Raw genomic sequence first — 23933 nt, 5'->3', positions numbered from 1 at the left:
GTAAATGTTCATATATGGTTGTTAAATTCGAAATCAGCTAAAAAAACTAGCCTAGAAAGATGCTGATAAAACTCGAAAAAGTAAACCGAGGTCATCAAAGGTCAATGAACTGACCTGACCTTCTGGTGACCTTGACATCCACCCTAATGCATGGGAGCAGCATCATATCCCATGTTTGAACGCTTGAAACCACGAAAGGACTGCAAACGCGCGGCAAATGCGAGCCGACATACGCCGAATCGCGATTCCGGCCAAACATGGTCTCGAAAAGTAGGTCACAGGTCAAAGGTCATTAGTCAGGGCCATTACATTTTTTAGGGTAGGTGTAAAATTGATTATAACTCGAGGGTACTGAAAGCTTCGTTGCGGTCGGCCGCTTTTTACGCGAGGTATTCGCGAAAAACCGAGGGGGAGTCCGTTCGACCCCCCCCCCTATACGGGGGAGGGTTAACAAGCCAAAACGTTGCTAATTTTTATTTTGATCTGACCTGTGACGTCAACGGTGATCTCGAGGTCAATAAAATTAGGTTTTGCTCGACAGTTTTTCCAGGGCTATCAGACGCCGTTTCAGTTTTGACAATCGGCCCAGTAGTTTCGGAGTTGGAGCGGGGGGGGGGGTTCTATAAATAGCCCCCGCCTCCCCCAGTGGAGTGCGTTACAGAACATACCCCAGTGGGGCGCTGGTTAAGAGTAGAATTTTTGAATTATTGCCAACACTCAACACTGCACCTCATGGCAATTAATTCATTATAGGGCATTTTACCTGAACCAGCCTCTGGCCTAATGTCCCAAATTTGCTAAATTCCTCACCCTACAAATCCCCTGTTCTATTAGATGCTGCCATTTTTTTAAAACAACTTATCTTAAATCCTTGTTTCATCAAACTGGGAGCTAGGTCACGGGACACTGCGAGTCAAGGTGGGAGGGGTAGGAGATAGAGTGTCACTGCAGCACACACAATCAATCTTTCCATTGGTTTATCTTATATCAATGCCTGCTCTTTTCCAGAGCTGGCTTTCGAAGTTCGAACCTTCGGTATATGGCTACCAATGCCCTTGGAGAAGGTGTTGCGTGATAAATCGCTGGAAGGGCGACATTCAACGATTGTGTGAAAAGAGACCGATTGCATTGTGATGATAAAGTGAACTGTAATAATTGTTGTTCATGCGCGTTGTTTGGTTATGTGCAGACGTAACTTTGTTTGTGGCCAAATGCTTTTTATGTGTGAAATATTTCATGTAGGTTACTAGGTAGATGCTTTGGAAAAGTGAAGAGCTGCTTTGTCGACTGCTAGGTAGATACTGTCATGCATGCTGTTGTGCATCAGTAAGTGGCTGTCGTAATGATAAACAAATTTGGCATGGATAGGCTAAAGCACAGCATATGAAGCATGCTGGTTGATGACTAGTAAGATCCTGTTAACCGACTGGTAATATCACAATAAATGTCACATAGTAAACTATTGTTTTACGATGGTTGGCCAGCAAAGCAAAGCTGGTATCCAGATGACAAAAGGATGGTTTTACCATGATAAGTCATTAGTAAGCATTACCAGGGAGTAGCTAACGATAGTAAAGTCCTAGTTTCGTGCTAGTATCACGTGGGTTTTTGGGCATGGTATGACGACATATAGTTACCGTGTTAATACCATGGTAATTTTTACTGGCATTGGTATTCACATGGTTTTACATTCATATTAGGCCTAGTATTTGGGTCGTAAGTTAGTTTACCATAGGTAAGAGGCTGTTCAAAATATGACCACCACTCGAAAACTAACTAGGGTGGTATTTTTCTTAGTAGGCGGTACCAGGATAATACTAGCGTTAGTAGAGCTTTGGTTTCTTATTAGTTATGCTTTAGTTTCAAGGTAGTATGATGAAAAAATATTACCGTACTAAGACCATGGTATTTTGATGAGCATTGGTAGTTGCATAGTATTCCTTTGATATTGGGCCTAGTATTTGGATCGTAAACTGGTTTACCATAAGTAAAAGGCTGTTCAAAATATGACCACCACCCAAAAACTAACTAGGGTGGTATTTTTTTCTTTCAGTGTTAAGTTTAACACTTATATATGGCGATAGTGAGACAATTCCAACACAGTCTTTTTTCCTTCACCGACGGCTTTTTAACAGACAGAACCTTAAAAGGATACTCACAAAACACACTGTAAGTAACGAGGAACTCTACAGAGCATTTCGCGATGAAAGCTTCTTTAAATGTCCATAAATTTGTCAAAATCAAAATAAATCACAACAAACCAGCCCCTTCTCAACAAAATTTGCAATCATGGCGGCGGCGCTATGTTTATGTGGCGGCATCTAGGTAGTATACACAACAGTATATCAAATAAATACGTTTTTTAAGTGAGGATCAAGGTGAAAAACAAAATTAAACAAATAAAAAATAAAACCTTAATCACGAAGTCTGAAAACTCGAACGAAAAACAAAACAAAAACTTGATCATATATGTTTTATTATACAATTGGTCAGAATCGCTACCTGCCGCAGCTGCGACAATCAAGAAGTGTTCGCTCATTTTCAATTGATGATGATGATGCGTAAAAGCCGCAAAAGTACCCAATGACATTTCAAGCTTACCATGTTTTCTGCTTACGCTGCTAGCGATATCCATATCTTGAAAAGAGCCTAACATAAAATAGCAAGGAAAGTAGCAGATAGTTGTCCACAGAGATTCGGTTGACACGTGGGCATGAATTGAAAATAGATTAAATCAGTTTTGCTGATAAATGGATGGATTTTCTCTTTTTTTGGAAGACAGTGCTTAAGTTAGTGTCACCTATTTTGTATGCTTTCTCAGGCTTTTGATATTGCAGCATCTATGGAGTGCAAGGTCAAGGTCAATCCCAGACAGATTCATCAATTCCCATAAGTCAAGCTTTTTTCTGCTGGTAAGTGCTAGGAAGTATAGAGTATGTTGCAAATACTTCCTTCAAGTATGCATTAGAGTCACCAATTATGAACGATAATGTTCACACACATCAGCTTGCAAGATAACTTTACTCATAGAATGTAGTTAATATAATCATGTAAACTTTTTATAGGTGGGGCATTCCACGTCAAATCAAACACCGAAATCCGTCATCCCCTTCGATTTTTCTGAAAATTTGTAGGCAGACTGGGCATGGTTCAAAACTGAGTTACGTGTAATATTTTCGAAATTTGATAACGTATCGCCGAGATATAGGTCATCGAATATAGCCAAAAATGCCACACATCATTTTTTTAAATGCTTATAACTCTGGTTCCTTTTCTGGTATCAAAATGATATTAACAGGGTCTTGTAGGCAATTGACAAGGCTTTGATTTTTAATTATAAAATTAAATTGAAGTGACCTTGAAATGCATTTGACCTTGAATTAAAACAGAAAAATTTAAATAGCAAAAAACACGCCACCTTCGATTTGAGTAATTTTTACATATTATGTCCGTCACAATGTTCCTAACCATCTGTGAAAATATTGGAGTGGGCCATTCATAACTTTCGCGGCAAACGCCGTTTTCATGCATCAACATCACGCAACCGCGCGTGACCTTGAAAGACAGAGTCAAGACATGCTTGCTTGTGTACACTTTCTGAAATGAATGATTGCTGATTAGTGATATCCCAAACTCTGCGAGAATGGAAATGCATAGTCATCGTAGTCAAGCATTCACGTTCCATTGTAAAAGTGTCTCAGGCAAACGGTATTTTGCGGTGAATTTTGAGCCGTGTGGAAATGCATCATGAAATAAATTCAACGAAAACATTATCACGCAACGACATCTTCACGTCTTTTGATCTTCACTATACGAAAGAACATACATTTTTGAGTATGTATGGGGAATTTCTAGTTAATCCGATAATAAATATGGCAGTTAGAGTCCTGCTAAGAGTAACATGTCGCCGGCTGAGGCGGGATCGGCCGACGCGGGAAACGCAGCAGTCACAATTTTGTGTTTACACGTTCATATTTCAATTGTTTACCAACCTATTTTCAGAATTTTTCACCATAAGATTGCCTGTACATTTCTTAGTCTTCTCACAAAATTTGACGCGAATCGAACGTAATCAGCGGTAAGGAGCGCGATGTAAAGACGGAACCGTTCCGTCCCGTCCCGGCACAGTCTACAATTGAGGCGGCGCGTAGCGGTCGGCGCCGGCTGCCGAGTCACCGCGTCGCCGCGGCGACAGGATGTTCACTTTACACCGCTATAACTAGAACAGTTGTGAACCGATTTTCTTATTGCTTGCACGATGAGATGTGCAATTCAATTCTGGACAGGTAGCGATAAGTAATTTCGCATCAATATTATGAGATATTGGCGAAAAACATGAGGGATGGGGCGAAATTCACTCTTCCCCCTCCACTGCGCGTGCTAACATACGTTTGCATATGTGCCATTTTCTTCAAAACTTATGAATGGCCCACTCTAATTTTTTCACAGGTTGTTAAGAATATGGTAGGCAATAAAATATATGAAAATGAGCCAAATCGAAGGTGGCGTGTTTTTTGCTATTTCAATTTTTGTGCTTAAGAACAGAGTTAAGCAAATTTCAAGGTCATATATTTAAGTCGATGCAATTCTAAACAAATGCTTAAGAAATTACCTAAACAGTAAGATTTATTTCATTCAAATCAAACAAGTACAACCAAAGTTATGGTCGTTCAAAAATATAAAGATGCAACATTTTGTAAAAAATTGATGCCCTATATTTAGAAGACCTGTGGTCAGAATGTGCAAAAAACATCAATGTAATGTCCGGGGCGACACAGGAACTCGCTCACAAATTTATAATGAAATCGCTGATGGTAAGGTGCAAAACAGCCGATTTTTGTTCGATTTGACGTGGAATGCCCCAGGTGTGTAATCATGACCTAATTGACTGAGGTGCTTGCTGTTACTGTTAAAATTTGTGCCATAGGTGCTTGAAATGATTATATTCATTGAAAAGAAGGGGGTCATGATTGCCATGTTAATATTCATGCAATTTGAATTGTTCTCAAAATAGTGTAATCAATCATGCTTATTATAGCAATAGACTAAGACAATAACTAGATTGCTATTTTTGACGGGCCGGGCCGGGCTGGGCTTGGAATATTTGCCAAGAGCGGGCTACGGGCTGGGCCGGGCTCTGAACCCATGGGCCCGGGCCGGGCTGGGCTGGGGATTTTGGGGCCCGTGGCGAACACTGTTGCACATGACGAGCGAGCTTGGTGCGGGGGAGAGCGAGGGAGAGGGAGAGGGAGAGAGTCGACGCCCGAGCCGGGGTCACCCAGCAGGGTCAAAGGTCAGCGCCTGCCTTTAGCAGCGCGGCTGCAGACTACGGAGCCAGTTCAGCAGGTTAGATTGTGTGTTCGTTCAGCAGGGAGGAGGCACTGCTGTCCATCAATGCCGGATTCCGATCGTACCAGAGCTGCTCAAAACGTAGCTGACCTGTCCCGATGCAGGCGAGGTGCATACCAACCTAAGTTGCCACTCTGCAAAATATCCGACATCTCTCGGATCGGAAACGTCTGTGCAGTGTGCGCGTCCTGCGCTGAGCGAGGGACGTAACAGCGCAGCCAGAGGAACGCATTGGATTCACCGCCGAAGGGCGTATGCCGCGGAATGTGTTTACCTATCATCTGACTCCGATCAGCATCCGTCAGAATAACCGCTGCCCCCGCTGCTTTAATAATCGCCCCTGCAGACAGATGACGTCTGGAAGATGACGTCACGTCACGATGATGACGTCACGCTGGAATAGATGACGTAAGCTGACCAAAGGGTGTCTTGGCTTCTGATGAGACGGGCGATGAACGAGTAATAGCCGGCAGACGGCCGGCATTATAGAGCGGAAGGCAGCAGCGCAATTGGCAGCACTGAGCAATTTGGAAGCACTGATTAGCGCTGTATGTACGGAGAACGGTGCCAACTGGGCCGCGCGGAAGCTGGGGCATAAACTTCTCCGTCGAGGGGGAATACTGATTAGATTAGAGAAGCGATCTGTATTCCTCACCAGACTTCGCCCCAAGGCTGAGGCAAGTAACAACCAACAAACGGACTTTGGCCGTTACACTGGACTCAGCTAGTGAGAGAGCACCGCTTAGACTTGTTCTGCGAACCAAAGTGGTGTCTACCCAAGCATCCATGGTCTATGCAATGTGCAATGGAATGTAGGTTCCTAAATGTACAGATAGGTATACCCTGCAGTACAATTGCACCACCAGCCGAGGCCTGGATGGTAGTCGCTTTAGGAAATACGCAACAGCCATAAATTATCTTTGTCTATGAATAATGAATGCCATGCAATAAGGATGCGTCAACGACTCTCCCGGCCCTTCCAGCATTCCTCCATCATACTCTGGACATTCCTCCCCACCACCCACCCACGACTCGAGATTGCATGCCATACTGCTCTAGGCGTGACCCCGGGGTAGCACGGAGCACATCCAGCGTAAAGTTCAACGTCCAGAAGCTGAGACACCGCTTGCACCGGGGAGGGGAGAACAATGGCTTGGCTGGGACGGGTTGTGTCTGGAGTCCCAATTCCTGGCCGGACATACGGGTGCTCACGGACGACAGGCAGACGGATAGTGTGGCAGTCGGGCCGGCCATACATGCAGACCTAGACACGGGTTTGAAGACAGATTGACAAACAATGGGACAAACAAGTTGGCTGTTGAGATGCCCGCCCATGGTGAAATGAGCCAACAAACAAGAGGGTCAGAGGGGCAATCTAATTGTGAAACGAGTCAGCAAACTAGGTAAGAAAGAAACACCAAACTGACAAATGATACTGATAAACATCTACCAAGTAGTGTGAAAAGACCTGAAGGCTGAAAGGCAAACTGTAAAGCAGGCAAGCAGACCAACAGGCATATGGGGATCGGTCGCCATGATAAGAGCGAGCTAGTGAGTCCTGCCGCTACCCCGGGCAGTCCTGCCTGCTGACCCTGCAGTCCAGCGTTACTGACGCCAGTGACCCTGGCTGATCCAATGGTAACCGGTTCATCGCTGTGGCGAAGGTCGCTGCGTGGCTACCAAGGACGCCCCATCTCGAGGACCACCACGGTGTGGTCGGCCGGTTATCGCTGACCGAGCAGCCCACTAATGATTGTCCGACTCCGACTGGCGTGGCTTGGATGCTAATCAGGTCGTTATAGTGAGAGCAAAAGCATTGCTGTGTTCCTGATCTTTATTGGAGAGCGTACGAGTGCTCGTAGCCGATATAATCGACGCAACGCGTGATTATAAGGATGCTCGATTTTACTACGCAGAGTGTGGCCTTGGAAGAGTTTACAGCACGGGCTTTTAGCTGGTTCGTAATCCAATGCATTGTTAACCATTATCTTCCGATTCCTCTGTTGTCATTTTCCTCTCTCGGCGGCTATCATAAATCGTACGCGTAGTTCGTACAGTGAATGCACTATTCACTGTCCACCGTACATCGACCACCGTCCACCATCCACCGTCCACCGTCCCCCGTCCACCGTCCACTGTCCACCACACCTTTCCACCCCTCCATCCACCCCGTCCCGTCACGCGTTTGGAGCCGTCACGACCGGCCCGCGCGCCGCACGTGACGTCCGGCGCGTCACGCTCGGCCGACCGCTGCACGTAACGTGACGCCTGATCACCACGTCCGTCACAGATCACTGGGTCGGCCGTGGCGGCGTCACTAAACGCCACGACCGGCGGAAATGACCTGCGAGTGGTCGCAGCTGGTGGTCTGCGGTCAGCTTTGGCTCACGGTCGGAGATCCACGCTCGGGAATTAAACGATGGACAGTCTGTAAATGGATGTTTAATGGTCCATCGGCCTCGAAGAGCGATTTCCAATGTCATCACGATTGATAATGAAGTGCAATTGCTGGAGCCAAAAAAAGAGTGGTCACCAGGCGAAAGGCTGAAGAGTGGTCTCTCAACAGAGGATACCAGGCTAAACTCACGGTTCAACCCCCAGCTAGCAGCCTTGAGCTGTGAGCCCTGCTGACGATAGCTGCCGGTGCGACCTTGTCAGGTTCGTCAGCCCAGCTTCAGATGTGCCTACCTACCGGCTCGGCAGCAAGGTACTAAACCACAGCTCAGCGCCATTTGCGGCGGGAGAGAACCGGCTCTGGCTGCCGTCCGAGCTCACAAGATCGCCGCTCCGAGCTCACAAGATCACCACTCGGCAGATCACTGCTCCGAGCTCGGTATAGATCTGCACGCTCGGGAGGCTCCAGAGAGCCGTGGTAAATACTGCGGCATGTTTGCTCTCAGAACCGGACGTGCTCAATGCTGATACATGCAGACGGATCGTGCTCGATGGGGAAGCGATGGTAGTGGTGGTCGATGGTGGCTGTGCCGGTGGTGGTGACTGGTGATGGTGGTGACGGTGGTGACGTTGGTGACGGTGGTGACGGTGACGGTAATGGTGGATAGGGGCAGCGCGGTGACGTTGGTGGAGATGGGGCGGAATGGCGCTGGGAGGGACCCAGCTGTCTATCGCCCATGTCCGTCGAAAGCAAACATTGGTTCTGAAAGCCAGCTCCGTTTTGAGGTCGAGCCATGTAAAAACAGCGCCTGCTTACGTTCAAATACCGCCACCAGATCGCTTGCATGCACTTTTCGTTGGAACATGAGATCGGCTCATGCCAGCCATAGCAGGAAAACGGTATTTCGGTAGGAATGGTACGATATCTTGTAGTGGAAAAACACCTTTTATTTTAAAAAATTGAATATTTGGAATACCTTTTATAAAGTATAAAACACACCAGCAAAAGTGCCGTAAGATCGCAAGCAGGCACATTTCATAAAAACACTCGCAATATTTTTAGGAACACCACCTCTGAACTGAACACTCAACTGATAATATACCATTCCTGGTAGCTCAGCTTCAGGAACGAGCAGTTTTATCGCTCAGACTTCTGCGGAAAATTCCCCGCACGGAATGCGCCGACACGATCGTGCGGACGGCACGTGTGATTTCATTTCCACGTGTTGAGACCCAGGCACGTGTCTCTGTGAGATTTGGTGGCGTTAGCCGCAACGTAAGCAGTCTCAAACTGTGCCCAGGGTCCGGAAACAATACAGTTTATGTTCTGTTCCCAGCAATCAGCGCATCTAAATGCTGGTTTCATTGCAATGCAAGGCAGTTGACAGCGTCAGCTTCACACTCCCACGGCCAGATTTCACTCTCCAAACGTCGTTCAGTGTCTGCTCTGACTTCTAGATGTGGTTTGAAGTTGTTTATGACATGTGTGATCGATGAAAGTCAAATAATTGACGCCTGATGGAATCAATTACCACTCTGTATTTGCCCTATCTAAGGTATGTAGTTAACAATTCAATGCGGTCCATGATAATCAAACAGATTTCGACGAGCAATGCATGCTCCTCAGTATAATAGCACCGAATTGTATAGTTTACATCAAGATTAGTCGTCAGTTGATAGCATTTAATCGTATTAGGGCATCAAAAATAGATCCCCGTCATAACATCCGTGCCAAACACTGTCGATGATGGCCGTCGATCCGTGCCAAATCATCGAGGCTGCCCTCTCGTCGACAGCTGGTTCGCGCCTAAACACTGACCCAGCCGGCCATACGTCATGGTAATACTTGGGCTAGAGTCAGGCGTCAACCCAAGGCAAGCCATGGCAGGTGGAGAGAATACAGTGAAACCTTAGTAAGACCGAGATGAGGCCCAGACAGGTCACCGACATGGTCACAGCAAGACTCATGTGGACAAGGGAGCAGCAGATGACATTTCGAAGAGGTATCAGCCCGGTTCCGGCCTAATGATAGTCAAGGAAAAGGGGGTGACTTGCAGCCGGAAGGAGAAACAAAGACGCTGACCAAAAGCCCATTCTACCGACCGACGACTGACCGCACGTCGACCGATCGTCAATTGATCCGGCACTTTGATTAACTTTTCCAACAGCCAGCCAGCCGACTAACCGACCAGCCAACCATCCATCCGTCGGACCAACCGACCGACCGCCGTGGCAGCGGGTATGAGCACTGGGCAGTGAGACTGCCTGTGTGGGTATACCGGCCTGGCTACCTCCCACAGTCTACCGCGGCTCGGCAGCGGTCTGAGCCGCAGACATCCGTGGGAGGACCTGTTCGCGGTCGGCAGTGCACGCACCAACACCTGCTCACGGATGAAGAGAGGCGCACCTGCGCTTCACGGGTTCACCAAGGCACACGCATCGTCACATGCTGCGCCAGCACGATGGTGTGCACCCGGGCATACCATATAGCAAATGCCAGATCGGAAGGGCATACCAGAGCACACCAGAGCATATCGCAGGGCGCACCAGAATATGAGTTTCATATTGGAGAATACCAGGTAGCATCGGAGCATACCAACCAGGCACATCGCGCGTTCGAAGTACCACGCATCGGAGCACACCGGAGCACACCGGAGCACAGCATAGGCAGACTCCCGCGGAGCACGGCCCACCACGCGGGAGGTCCACAGTCCGCCACCTCCCGCGCCGGGCGCAGTGATGCGGCACGTAAGACCCACCGTTTAGCCATAGCGAGGTCTCTCGTGCAAACACCGAGCTGGGCGGCGTCGGTCCCGGACCGGCTCGCTCGCCCACTGAGACTGGCAAACGGTGTGGGAGGGCCGCGGCGCACCGCCGCGACCCGGCGCGGCGCGACCCACACGACTGGCGTTCATCGGACGGCCCACACGACTGGTGGTTCATCGGACGACCCACACGACTGGTGGTTCATCGGGCGACCCACACGACTGGTGGTTCATCGGACGACCCACACGACTGGTGGTTCATCGGACGACCCACACGACTGGTGGTTCATCGGGCGACCCACACGACTGGTGGTTCATCGGGCGACCCACACGACTGGTGGTTCATCGGGCGACCCGCACGGTTTTAATCAGCCCGCGATGGCGGATGTCGTTCTGTTTTTGGGAATTGCTCACAAAGAAAATTATGTAAAGAAGCATTTAAAACTCACGACCAAAACGTCTGTGCTCTACCTTTCAACACATATCCCAAAAATATCGGCAAGGCTTTCGTTAAAAGTGCAATACGCCTTTAACATGAATCGGTTATGACTAAAACCATTATCGGGCATGATTACGACGCCTGCTTTCCTTGAAATTAGTCTATGGAAGGAAAATCACTATCGTTCAACATTGAACATAACATCCGATGTAGTCTCTCAGAGGCCAGGTACACAAAAGTTTGTTGTAACACCTGGCTTGCCGTCTAGCAATACCCAATACCACGTCCCGCTTACCGCACTAGTATTTCCGGAAAACCGCCGTATCTCCCACAACTTCACACTTTCCTCTGACAACACTTACCACAGACAGTCAGTCTTCACCGACGAGTTACTCACGTCGGTACCTTCAAGCATCAACCCAATGTCGACAGGCAGCTTGCCGCTTCCCGGAGCTGTATCGTCCGGTCGGGTCACCTCAAGTCGCTCGCACGTCCGGCCAGTCCTCCGACCAGCGGAACCGGCGAACGTGACGCGCATGCTACGTTCCCGACGCGGCTGTCACGTCGCCGCCGCCGTCCGCTCGCCGACACCACGAAATAGCACTTAGACGCCATGTGACGGTTTCTCCACATGTGTCGGCATATTTGAGAGCTGACCTGAATGGCCAACAGTGGGCGAAAGCTTAGATCCGAGCGTATAACGAATTGTAGTTATGTGGAAGCACGAGCTTCAACCACTGCCCTCCATCGATGGATTTCGACAATGCGCTGCCAGTGGTGCTGAGCATAGCACCCATTCCGGTTGTTTGAGTTCCCATTCCTGTCGCGGAACGACCGAAGTTCCGGTCTTTTGACCAGGGCTGTGCCTCCCGGCCAGTGCTCTGGCCGGAGGCCAACTGACGTGGGGTTACAATAGCACCCCGCGACAATCATGCCATACCACGTGTGTGCCATCTTCACCCTCGCGGTCCTGATTTCGTCGCCGTGCGTCTCAGACGCGAAGTAATCGTCCCATCTCGTCAAAGTGACGACAGGTGACGTTCAGGCGTGTGGCGAACACCTGTCTAGGCGACGGACACTACCATCTCATCATGGGTCCCCTTCCGTCGTCAAGACAACACCTGTCGCGGAGAAGACACCTATTTCGTGCCACGACTGATGGAGATTTAATCGACCAGCTGACCGCGACGACTTAGGACGGAAAACTGCGGTGGGAGATATTTGAAAACGGACAGCCGCCCAACCACCTGTGATGGATGAGCTAGAAAAATGGACGCAGGACCGGAACCAGAATCACCGCCCGTATCAGCTGAATCGTGAGTACGTAACACGGAAAGGAGCAGGAGACGGTTACAAGTTACAACGAACAACTGAATCGTGAGCAAGTGCCAATGAAAGGGAACTGAGACAGCAGGACAGGAGGTGCACACCAGGAGGGGAAGCGGGGGGAACACCGCCACTGTGGGAAACACCGCCACCCCATCTGGCGGCGAAAGTATGAACTATAAAGTGTAAAAATCCGTTATTTCCTATTAACCGCATGAAGGTAAGCGTCTTCTGATTTGTGTTCCGGTGTTTCAGTGTAATCGAAGCTCATTGTGGGCATTTAAAGAAAAATGCACATTCTCTTATAAAAATTCGATGAGTTGGGAGCACTTTTGAATGTCTTTAAGTAGAGACTCATTTTGATTTACTTGATTACATCGAAAAATAACTGATCGGCTTTGTCCAGTAAGATAGGTTTGCTTGAACCGTGTAGTACCTACATTCTTGCCGCTGGCGATTTTTGCTTGTGATCACTTATTGGGGAACACCGCCACCCCGTGGCGGTGTTACCCCAATTGAGGTTGCGGTGTTTCCTGTTCGTAGCGTGATAAGTGATGAAATTCCAAAGACACGCTTTATTTATGTTCGTAGATGTTCCTAAGTCGGGAATAAGCAGCTTATTTGACTTTTTACTTTATATTTTTCATGCATCCCGACCAAGCACTTGCCAGCTGTATAAAACTGGCAAACAGCTGATGAACCTATACCTATTTAGGTGTCCATTACCGATTATTTGCGAAAATTACCACTTACCGACAGGAAACTCATCGCACGCGATCTCTGAACAATTAAAAGCTTTCGTAGGGATGGGTTGGGTTAACATCAACACCGGTGGCGGGGTTACCCACACAATTTGTAGGCGGCAAATATGCAAGGTATTTTTAAAAGTCGTGATACATGAAAACCTTTTAGGAGCATGCAAAATAAGTACCTAAAACACGCGAGCAAATGTTTAAATATTGTAACCAAGACAATAACTACCAAGAGACTTCACACATATTCTCTCATTTTGGCGAAAAGCTTAGGGGGGCGGTGTTACCCCCGCTTCCCCGACATATTTGATGTTTGACAAACTTGACGGTGCGATTCGTCTCGAACCAAAGGATTTCCAGGCTGTTTGGCATATTGGCTAGCTGCCACCGGTCACCCGACGACCACCCCGTGACCTGCCCCCTCATTCTCCTCATTCCGCCCCCCCCCCCTCCCCCAAATGCCAGAGCATTCAGGGTCACCGCGGTAGGGTCGCCTAGTGCCAAATGTCCTTCCACAAATCCAGCAGCTAATCATCATCGGTATTTTAGAGGCAAACCACGTGCAGCCGACCGTCATGGCCCCTCTCGAGCGGTGCCAAGTTCAACGTCCAGTGACAGTCCATTTCGAGCCAGAACGGAAGCGCCACATTAAGAAGCCACGAGGTGCACTTGGCACCGCCGGAGATGAGTTGCACAACCACCAACTCATTGAGTTGTTATTTCAGACAACACACAGCAGAGTAATGTACACCTACCAAGACCTTAATTGCATGTTACCATGAGCGATGCCAACCAACGACTAATTACCTATAGTGCATATGACATAGTCAGTCATAAAGATAAACCATATTGTTCGTGTATTTACAATTCTCAGGTCATCTCTGAAGCCGATGCAAGTGAATACCTTGCAGTGGACTATTTCGATGCATTTTAGTGATTTTACAGCAGACACTTTGAACGGGCAGCGTTCACATTCAATACGAGGTAAGCGCCGCACAACTGTCATCTTTTCCTGTAAATAACCATTCACGTAATCACAGCACTGCGGAAAGTGACCGCCGAGCGGCCATTTATACGTACGTACTTCACAGTCCAGCTGTAACGCGACAGCCACACACCAGATGATACGCGTGAATTTTATGGCCCAATTTGTACATAATCCATACAGGATCCAAACAATAAACACGCAGTTTCAATGCATTTGGACTTGATGCGAGCAAAAATATGCCTTTGATATCTGTACAAAAACCTATAATAAGCACATGAGCGGCTTCTGGTTCAACATGCAACACGCTTTTTATCCATCCTATAAACTTCCCGGTCAGGGCATACTGGAACGGGACTCCAAAGGCCAAAGGAGGCGGCCATCCTGCCGCTTTTGGTTATCAGCGAGAACCTTGTCGGTCTTTACTAAATCAATCAACCCGCCCAAAGATCACCCTCAAAACCGAAGTTTTCTCCTGGGGCAGAAAATACGAGCATTGATGAGCTCAAGTAGCTGTCTATTATTTCGGTTTTCCTTCATACAGCTAAAGCACTTCCAATAAATGCCCACCAAACGTCCAGCCCACAGTCATCCCTTGTCAGCAGGGTACCCCAGAGCAGTCACTCTCGATATAGACAGAACACGGGCACACCAGTGCGGCTGAATTCAGAGGTCGCTCTCGCGCGATAAGGACCACCACAGGACAGGTTTTAGCCGCCTGACCTTGACCCAGGTGTACCAACATGATACGCGGTTTGTAAAGACAAACGGACCGCGCCGAAAAAGGCCGCCTGCCAGCGACAAAAGCAAATAGCCGGGGCGTGAAGTGATGCAAGGACGGAGACGTGTGAAGCATCAAAGCATAAAGCCGCTTGCCATCGACGGCTGACGAGTACCTACAACTAAAACTGACACAAGCCGATAACTTATCATAGTTCTATGCGAAATATAAGCCGTTCCGTTATCCTTTTAGGTTGCCTATTATATGTAACTGCGGCGCTGGAAAGTAACATCCAGGACGCTTAAAAAATATAGTTAATTCAAGGTTGACCGGTACCTATTGACGATGCACATTACATATTATTCTGCTTATACAATGTGTAAAGGGCTGTATTGCATCACAATTCCACGGACCATTCCATGCTCAACCCGTGCTGAGTTGCATTCCAATTCCCTCCGTCACCGTCAGCAAGCCAATGAGCTTATGCAGATCAGTCTCTATCACAGGCTTTGTCACAGCCCTCCGCGCAGTCCCCTTCATCCGAACGTGCCAATGACATCAGTAATGACATCACGCGGTTAAACGTCTATCCATCTGGCACGGGCAGAACCTCTCTCATTGGAGAAATTCCAGGATCTCAGACAGCAACCACCAAGTCGGAATACAATGCAGGTCCAGGAGCCGCCCTCCGGTCCCTGTTCTCAGCCGTATGGTCTCCCAGACTCCCAGTCCCGTCCAGACGCTCGCCGGCCGCCCCTACAAGGCGAGACAGCCCGCCGACACGGCCGGTCGGCTGGTGACGTCATGAGCCCCCGGGCGGCGGCCACCGCGGCTCCCGTGCCCTCCGCGGCAGCCGGTGTGGCTCGGTCGGTGGAGGACTGGCTGCAATGTCTTTCGGCACGCCGAGGCAGTGTCGAATTAAAATAAAACAGACTGACAGCAAAACAAGCGGAGGTCCATGCTGGAAAGCCTTTAGGGGAAAAGACCTAACACGAGATTTTGCAAATGGTCAAAGGTCACAGGCGACTCATGCCATTGATTATTTTTGTACGGTCGGTTACCAAAATTATGGTAATAAAAAGTAACAGATCATAGTCCAAGTTGGCTTTCAGCTTGATGTGGTTTCGCATAAAATAGCATGATTCAGGGGCAGGACAGCTCAGACTTAAAAGTAGGCGTCGCCAATGATAATGAGCAATGGTAGTCTCCTGCCGCCCAGAAAGGAAAAGAAAACCTAAAACGTCACTATGGTCATAAAAGAGCGTCGAATCACTCCTGTCTCGGTCTTCCTTTCATCGCTGATCGATGTTGGCTGCGACGCCCACCCAACAGACATAAATCTGAGATTCTGAAGCGAGCGGAACCAGAGGGCGGTCAGCCGGCCGGGGTGGCAGCAGTGGACGCGCGCGGGGCACGCACTCGCCCACCCTGCGGCACTTTCACTTCCGTTAGGCGCCGCGCTGAGCGCAGGTGAGATCATGTGAGCGAGATGTGTGATGAAAGGCGAGATGTGACAGACGGCGAGATGTGCGATTGAAGGTGAAATGGGTGACAAAAGGTAAGATTGAGAAAATGGGAGGTAAGACGGTGACGACGACAAAGACGAAATGATAAGATGGCATGGGCCACAGACGAAATAAGCGAGCCAAAAGGTCGGAGTTGGTACAAAAGGTTCCAACGACCAAAAGGTTGAAACGGTTCCCACAATCATGTGATGACCGGTAGTATAATAGCCATAGTATAATAACCATAGTGTTATTTATTACACTATGCCGGTACTCAGCAGTGGGGCTTATAGTGGTCAAAGGGCTAACTAAACAACTAACTAACTATGCCTTATTCATGGGCGTTGTTCTCCAGAGGAACCGATCCATCTTTAAGTCTGACTTCTGAGCACGGGGCTCGAGGGTCCGGCTAAGTACGCGCGTGACTGACAATATGATCTGAGGTCGACATCGGCGATAGACTAGCAGTGACATGGTAAATTATTCGTCGCTTTGGGTTTCAGCTTTCAGTGACCCAGCCCGCCCCGCTGACCTCAGCATCAAGTCTACGTCGGTGGTCAGCTGGTTGATTTACCACGGCAAACATTCAACGGTAACAGCCATCATTCCAAGCATCTTTAGCACTGAATCGAACCGCCGAAAGCCCTTTTAACCGCCAATCGACACAGACGAACGAGATTAAAGCACAAAGCTCAGCCTATTCGCCGAGTCTAGAGCACATCAGATGCGTCATAAGTCACCTCTCCAGTCGCCGGACCACTCCAAATAGGGTCGCTGGCGGCACCGGTCGGCGCGGCGGGAGACGACGTCTGTTTGGTCTAACGGCCGCACCAATGCCTTATCCAGCACGGACAGGGGCGTGCCTCGGATACTGCCTCCCCCCCCCCCCTCGGCGGAGGGGAGGGCCGTGCCCGAGTAGCGGTTGGTCGGGGAGGACACGGTTCCCCGTGGCGGCGGAGGGGGAGGGTGATAGCTAGCTCAGGAGCTAGCTATCACCCTAGGACGACCAACTAGGACTAGTTGGTCGGGGAACGGTCTCGGTAGTCGGAACGCCAGCGGGTCGCGGGCCATCTCAGATTCAGCCAGAGGTGGCTCCACTCTGGTCTGAAGGTCATATTCCAGAAACGGCTGAACGGATTTGATGAGGGGCTTAAATTCGAGTTTCTGGGTCACGCTCGAATCCCGTTCAGGCGAGGAACCACGTGGGTAAAGTGTTAACGAAAATCGCCGGGAAATGACACGGTATAGGTATTCTATTTAGATGTGCATACATAAAACAAACAATACATGAGCGACTTAACACTAAAAAAAATCAACATGAAAGCTCTATTCATTTAGTTCTAGTCAGAGTTTATGAAACCTAAAGACGATGATATAACCCCCAAGTCAAGATGGCCGGAAGTGCGTGCGAATGCTCCAGGTGTGGGACGGGTTCTCAATCTCCCAGGCCTCAATGGTCGCAGGGTGGAAGATCCGGAACAGCGGCAGCGGAGCAGTACATAAGTCCCCAGCTGTCCAGAGCACACCACGGATCACCCGACTCCACAGACGGAGCCATTTGCAGACAATACGCGCTCCTTCCTAAGCCCACCCGACCTTGGACATCGGCCGTGTGAGCAGAAAAACAGCCCACCTCACGCAGCAGTTGACGGAGCACCGTTCATGGCAGCATTGGTAGGAATACAACATTCTGATCCTGATCCGTGCTGGTAATACTCCGAGCAGCGTCCCAACTGGAGACACGTGAGCGATTTGTGACAAAACTGACTAGCCGTTTCGATGTCACCGAAATACACGTTTTATTATTTATATCGCAGTTTAGGTACTGCATGATTATAGCTTTCTTTGGCGTATGTGGGCTAGATTGAATATTACACGAATAAGGTTGCTAGTCCGAGTCACCCAAGTGACCCCCTGCACCCGCACCTTACGCCAGTCTCCACCCACCCCACCTGTGAGCACGCGGCGCCTTCCCATCACCCACGCAGTTCGGGGCGCCGTTCCAGCTCCCCTGTCCCTCGACTGCCCCGCGAGGGAACTCACCTGGGGCTGTATCCGTCAGAGGGGTACCATGCGACGCTCCGACGCCGGCGAGGGCTGCCGGCTGTAGCGCGAGGTCTGCGCACCCCCTCCCCTCACAACGCTCACCGATTACTGCCGCGCGGCGTTGAGTCTGGACGAGGGCGGGCGAGGGCCACCGACTCCCGCCCGCCCGCGACCTCCGGCCAAACGGACACACCCCGACATCTGACGGTAGCTTCAGGAACTAGAGTCGGCAGCTCTCGTACTCAGGGGCCAGATGTCGCTTTCTCTCGCTTGTTCGCGTCTCGATGAGGTATGTACGATGCTTGGTTACTTGCGCTGTGGTGGACGAAATGGGCGGGTCACACTACCTATTTTGTGTATGTGTAGGCACGGGGAAACCTTATACAACCTGCAATGCATCAATTTTTGTTATCGCTTTGCACACAATTTTAACCCCCAGGTCATTTCAGGTCAGGTCACCAGCCCCGTCTTCCTTCGACCCGATGCAGGGTAGGGTCTCTACTTTTTGATCACGCTCCAGTTTTACCGTGTTGGAAAAAGTACGCGAGTAGCGCCGCAAAACTAACAGCTAAACTAAACCGCATTAATGCTGCATCTGTGTTGAAATAGTGTCCCCAATAGCCCATGTTACCGAAGGTCTTTTCATCAGGTTGCGACGAGTTGAGCCCCTTTATTTAAAGAAATAAATGCGATAGGTGTTGCTAATCCAACAGCTTATTTCTTAGGGGTTTCAGGCCTTGTTGTATGATCGTATTGGTAACAACACCGTAATTATTGAATTTAAATCGGCATAGGTAGGTACCTAGCCGGATTTAATCTTTGCGGGCATACTGTTTCGCGCACGTCTGTCAAGACAGCCTCAGATTCAGATTCACTTTCAGAATCACATTCGGACCCCCTTAGATTTTCATAAAAACTGGTCCATGGGTACAGTTTTGGACGCTGATTCCAATGGTGAAGTCTGTTTTTCGCCACATATTATACTTTGGCCCCTAGAGGCATTCAAAGTTTTTTTGGGGCGAAGGGGGACCCCCTTAGATTTTCATAAAAACTGGTCCATGTGTACAGTTTTGGACGCTGATTCCAACGGTGAAGTCTGTTTTTCGCCACATATTATACTTTGGCCCCTAGAGGCATTCAAAGTTTTTTGGGGGAAGGGGGACCCCCTTAGATTTTCATAAAAACTGGTCCATGGGTACAGTTTTGGACGCTGATTCCAACGGTGAAGTCTGTTTTTCGCCACATATTATACTTTGGCCCCTAGAGGCATTCAAAGTTTTTTTGGGCGAAGGGGGACCCCCTTAGATTTTCATAAAAACTGGTCCATGGGTACAGTTTTGGACGCTGATTCCAATGGTGAAGTCTGTTTTTCGCCACATATTATACTTTGGCCCCTAGAGGCATTCAAAGTTTTTTTGGGGGCGAAGGGGGACCCCCTTAGATTTTCATAAAAACTGGTCCATGTGTACAGTTTTGGACGCTGATTCCAACGGTGAAGTCTGTTTTTCGCCACATATTATACTTTGGCCCCTAGAGGCATTCAAAGTTTTTTGGGCGAAGGGGGACCCCCTTAGATTTTCATAAAAACTGGTCCATGGGTACAGTTTTGGACGCTGATTCCAATGGTGAAGTTTGTTTTTCGCCACATAATATACTTTGGCCCCTAGAGGCATTCAAAGTTTTTTTGGGGCGAAGGGGGACCCCCTTAGATTTTCATAAAAACTAGTCCATGGGTACAGTTTTGGACGCTGATTCCAATGGTGAAGTCTGTTTTTCGCCACATATTATACTTTGGCCCCTAGAGGCATTCAAAGTTTTTTGGGGAAGGGGGACCCCCTTAGATTTTCATAAAAACTTGTCGATGTGTACAGTTTTGGACGCTGATTCCCATGGTGAAGTCTGTTTTTCGCCACATATTATACTTTGCCCCTAGAGGCATTCAGATTCACTTTCAGAATCACATTCGGACCCCCTTAGATTTTCATAAAAACTGGTCCACGGGTACAGTTTTGGACGCTGATTCCAATGGTGAAGTCTGTTTTTCGCCACATATTATACTTTGGCCCCTAGAGGCATTCAAAGTTTTTTTGGGGCGAAGGGGGACCCCCTTAGATTTTCATAAAAACTGGTCCATGTGTACAGTTTTGGACGCTGATTCCAACGGTGAAGTCTGTTTTTCGCCACATATTATACTTTGGCCCCTAGAGGCATTCAAAGTTTTTTTGGGGCGAAGGGGGACCCCCTTAGATTTTCATTAAAACTGGTCCATGGGTACAGTTTTGGACGCTGATTCCAACGGTGAAGTCTGTTTTTCGCCACATATTATACTTTGGCCCCTAGAGGCATTCAAAGTTTTTTGGGGAAGGGGGACCCCCTTAGATTTTCATAAAAACTGGTCCATGGGTACAGTTTTGGACGCTGATTCCAATGGTGAAGTCTGTTTTTCGCCACATATTATACTTTGGCCCCTAGAGGCATTCAAAGTTTTTTTTTGGGCGAAGGGGGACCCCCTTAGATTTTCATAAAAACTGGTCCATGGGTACAGTTTTGGACGCTGATTCCAATGGTGAAGTCTGTTTTTCGCCACATATTATACTTTGGCCCCTAGAGGCATTCAAAGTTTTTTTTTGGGCGAAGGGGGACCCCCTTAGATTTTCATAAAAACTGGTCCATGGGTAGGGTGAATAGGTCAAAAACGCCCCCATTAAGCGCGAAACCTTCTGACACTCAACCCAACACAGATTACTCAAACCTTTGGGCACCATCATGTAGCTCATTCTTTTTACTACGCTTTGAGACCAAGAAAAGACACCTGCGTGTGGTATTTAACCCCCCAAAAAGGTTTTCGCATACCCTTACAAAAGGGCGTTTTGCCCCATACCCTGGGTAATACGCCCACACCCATGTGCAAAGCGCCCCCACCCCATCCATCAACAGAAAATGATAAACATGGCAGAACTTGACGTCATTCTGACGTCATTTGTGGTCAACCTATCATAGCCTTTGGAATAAAATTGTGTTGCAATGTGTAAAATGGATGCCCGGAGGAGTCCTGAAAGTTTGGTGACGATATCTGCAGTCCTTTAGGATATATCAGCAAAAAAGGACAGGGAGAGGCCTTTTCGGCACCCACCTACAGGGCGCTACCCTGCACTCTCACCACCGTGCAAAACGCCCCCCTTTCAGAAAACTGGGGGCGTCTTGCCCCATGCATCGAGTAGGCGTCTTTCCCCATCCACTCCATTTCCGGTCAACAAAATATTGACAAAAAACGCGCCACTAACGCCGCAGCATAATAAATTCAACGGAATGGCAATAAAACGCAGTTTTTAGTGATGTGCACAATAGCAAGTTTTGTGATATAAAGAGGGCATCAAAATCTTAGGAATCTTCTGTAAAAACAACAAAAACAACACCCAAAACCAACATCAGCACCTACCCACGCTGCTCCTCAAGACGCAGAACCGGAAATAGAGACCTACGTAAACAAGCAGCTGACTGTTCTGAAAGACAGGATAAAACACCTATCCGTCGATTAGAAATACGATTTTTTTTAGGGGAGGCCTTTAACCCAGGGGTGCGTTTTCCCCACAGTTACCCTACAGTTTTGGACGCTGATTCCAATGGTGAAGTCTGTTTTTCGCCACATATTATACTTTAGCCCCTAGAGGCATTCAAAGTTTTTTTGGGCGAAGGGGGACCCCCTTAGATTTTCATAAAAACTGGTCCATGGGTACAGTTTTGGACGCTGATTCCAATGGTGAAGTCTGTTTTTCGCCACATATTATACTTTGGCCCCTAGAGGCATTCAAAGTTTTTGGGGAAGGGGGACCCCCTTAGATTTTCATAAAAACTGGTCCGTGGGTACAGTTTTGGACGCTGATTCCCATGGTGAAGTCTGTTTTTCGCCACATATTATACTTTGCCCCTAGAGGCATTCAGATTCACTTTCAGAATCACATTCGGACCCCCTTAGATTTTCATAAAAACTGGTCCATGGGTACAGTTTTGGACGCTGATTCCAATGGTGAAGTCTGTTTTTCGCCACATATTATACTTTGGCCCCTAGCCCTCGCCCGCACATGGGGGGGGGTGGTTGCCACCCCCCCCCCCCCAGGCAGTCTTTCTGCTCTGCACTCAACATTTTTAGAGCTAGACGGCTGATTTTTCGTATAGCTGCTCGTCTATCCTTTCTTGATGTCCACTGAAAATTTCAAGTTTCTGTGATTTTTGGTTTCGGAGATATGACCTTGTTTTTCAGGTCATGTCATGACCCAAATGGCCAATTCTCAACATCTTGCGTTTGCCATGGGCCTTGTGAGCTTTTGACACCCTGATTTCGGCCTTTTTTGCCAGTCTTACCTCCCACCTATCATGGAACATGTTGTTCGACGATGTACAGGGGTCAAGGTCAGGGTCAAGGTCAACCTAGGTCATCTAAGATAATTGCGTTTTAGGCAAGCTGAATTTACTTTTTGTGAAGTTTTTTTACTGCATTTTTGGTAAAAGCTTCTCAGATCATGATTTCATGTGATATGGACCCAAAAACAATCGGTGCACACTTCAGTATACACACAGACACACACAGACATACAAACACATATAATTGACCTTGACCTAACTTGACCTGAAATGACCTCAGCAGCAAAATTCTGGTCGGATAGTGTGACAAAGAGGTTCTAGCTGGCTTGGCACCAGAAAACAGCATCGTCATCGGTATTTGATAAGTGTAAGTAGGTATAATATTATTTAGTGGCCGAGAGCCGTGAAGGATGCACGGCTAAATCGTGTTCCCGGCTGTGGCGGGAAGCGGTCGCGCGTCGGCGCGCGAGCAGAGCAGAGCAGAGCGCTGGGCAGAGGGCGTGTGTGTGGAGCGCGGCCGGAGGCGCGGCTGGTTGTGTGTTGTGTGTTCGGTCAAGCTGAGAACACAGGAATACAGAGACATGCAGTAAGACCGGAGGCTGTATCTGAAGACTGAGGTGTCTTACATTGGTGGCAGCGGTGGTTGTGGTTGCGAACCGGGTTGTGTTGGCCTAACACAGTCTTGGCCTGATAAATTGTTTGACACGGAACCGATCAGCTGCGAGCTGTTATATAAACATTTGATTTTTTTCACGCCCCAAGTGATACGCAGTGATTTACGACGACGTCGTGATTATCTCAAGAGGAAATGGCTCACTTCGCGCCACCCAGGTATGACGGTCGGGGGTCATTTCGTCGTTTCCGAGAGGATTTTAAGAGTTTTTGTGCCGTGCAGTCGTTCACGGGTGAGGCGACTCTGAACTGTTTGCCGCTGTGTCTGGATGGAGCGGCCCGAGAGGCGTTCGACACGTTTGAGCGTCCTGCTGACGGCTCAATCGACACTCTGCTAGACCGTCTCGGAGCCGTGTTCCCGGACGCTAGCGCCTTGGACTGCCACAGCGCGCTGCAGGCGCTCAAATTCGACCCGACGGCTCAGTCACTGGACACCTTCATTGTTCAGCTGCGCGGCCTGGTCACTGCCGTGTTTGGCGCCCACTCGCCTGATACGCATCTCTATCACTATTTCCTGGCCGCCTTGCCTCAGCGGTTGGCTCATGCAGTGGTGTCTTTGGGATCTGTGACCTTTGATGCAGCCGTAAAAAGTGTGCAAAACGTGCTGGCTGCTGATC

At 48.7% G+C, this 23933-nt stretch overlaps 1 protein-coding gene across 2 annotated transcripts in view; it reads right to left on the bottom strand.

The window, feature by feature from the left end:
- Positions 1-21754, bottom strand: part of LOC122384285 (KN motif and ankyrin repeat domain-containing protein 3-like) — a 55097-nt gene extending 33343 nt beyond the window's left edge. The window contains exons 1-2 of one of the 2 annotated variants that reach the window (XM_043371546.1): positions 21722-21754; positions 18385-18597 (exon numbers count right to left, since the gene is read on the bottom strand). The gene's annotated coding sequence lies outside the window, so the exon portion shown is untranslated. Of the gene's footprint in view, positions 1-18279; positions 18598-21721 lie in introns of both variants that reach the window. The other variant, XM_043371545.1, reaches the window with a different exon arrangement.
- Positions 21755-23933: the final 2179 nt, after the last annotated feature.

The sequence above is a fragment of the Amphibalanus amphitrite genome, unplaced genomic scaffold, assembly GCF_019059575.1.
Source record: "Amphibalanus amphitrite isolate SeventyFive unplaced genomic scaffold, NRLGWU_Aamphi_draft 000185F_arrow, whole genome shotgun sequence".
Lineage (NCBI taxonomy): Eukaryota > Metazoa > Arthropoda > Thecostraca > Balanomorpha > Balanidae > Amphibalanus > Amphibalanus amphitrite.
Note: the sequence above shows the minus strand (reverse complement) of the source record. Positions and strands in the feature narration are given on the sequence as shown.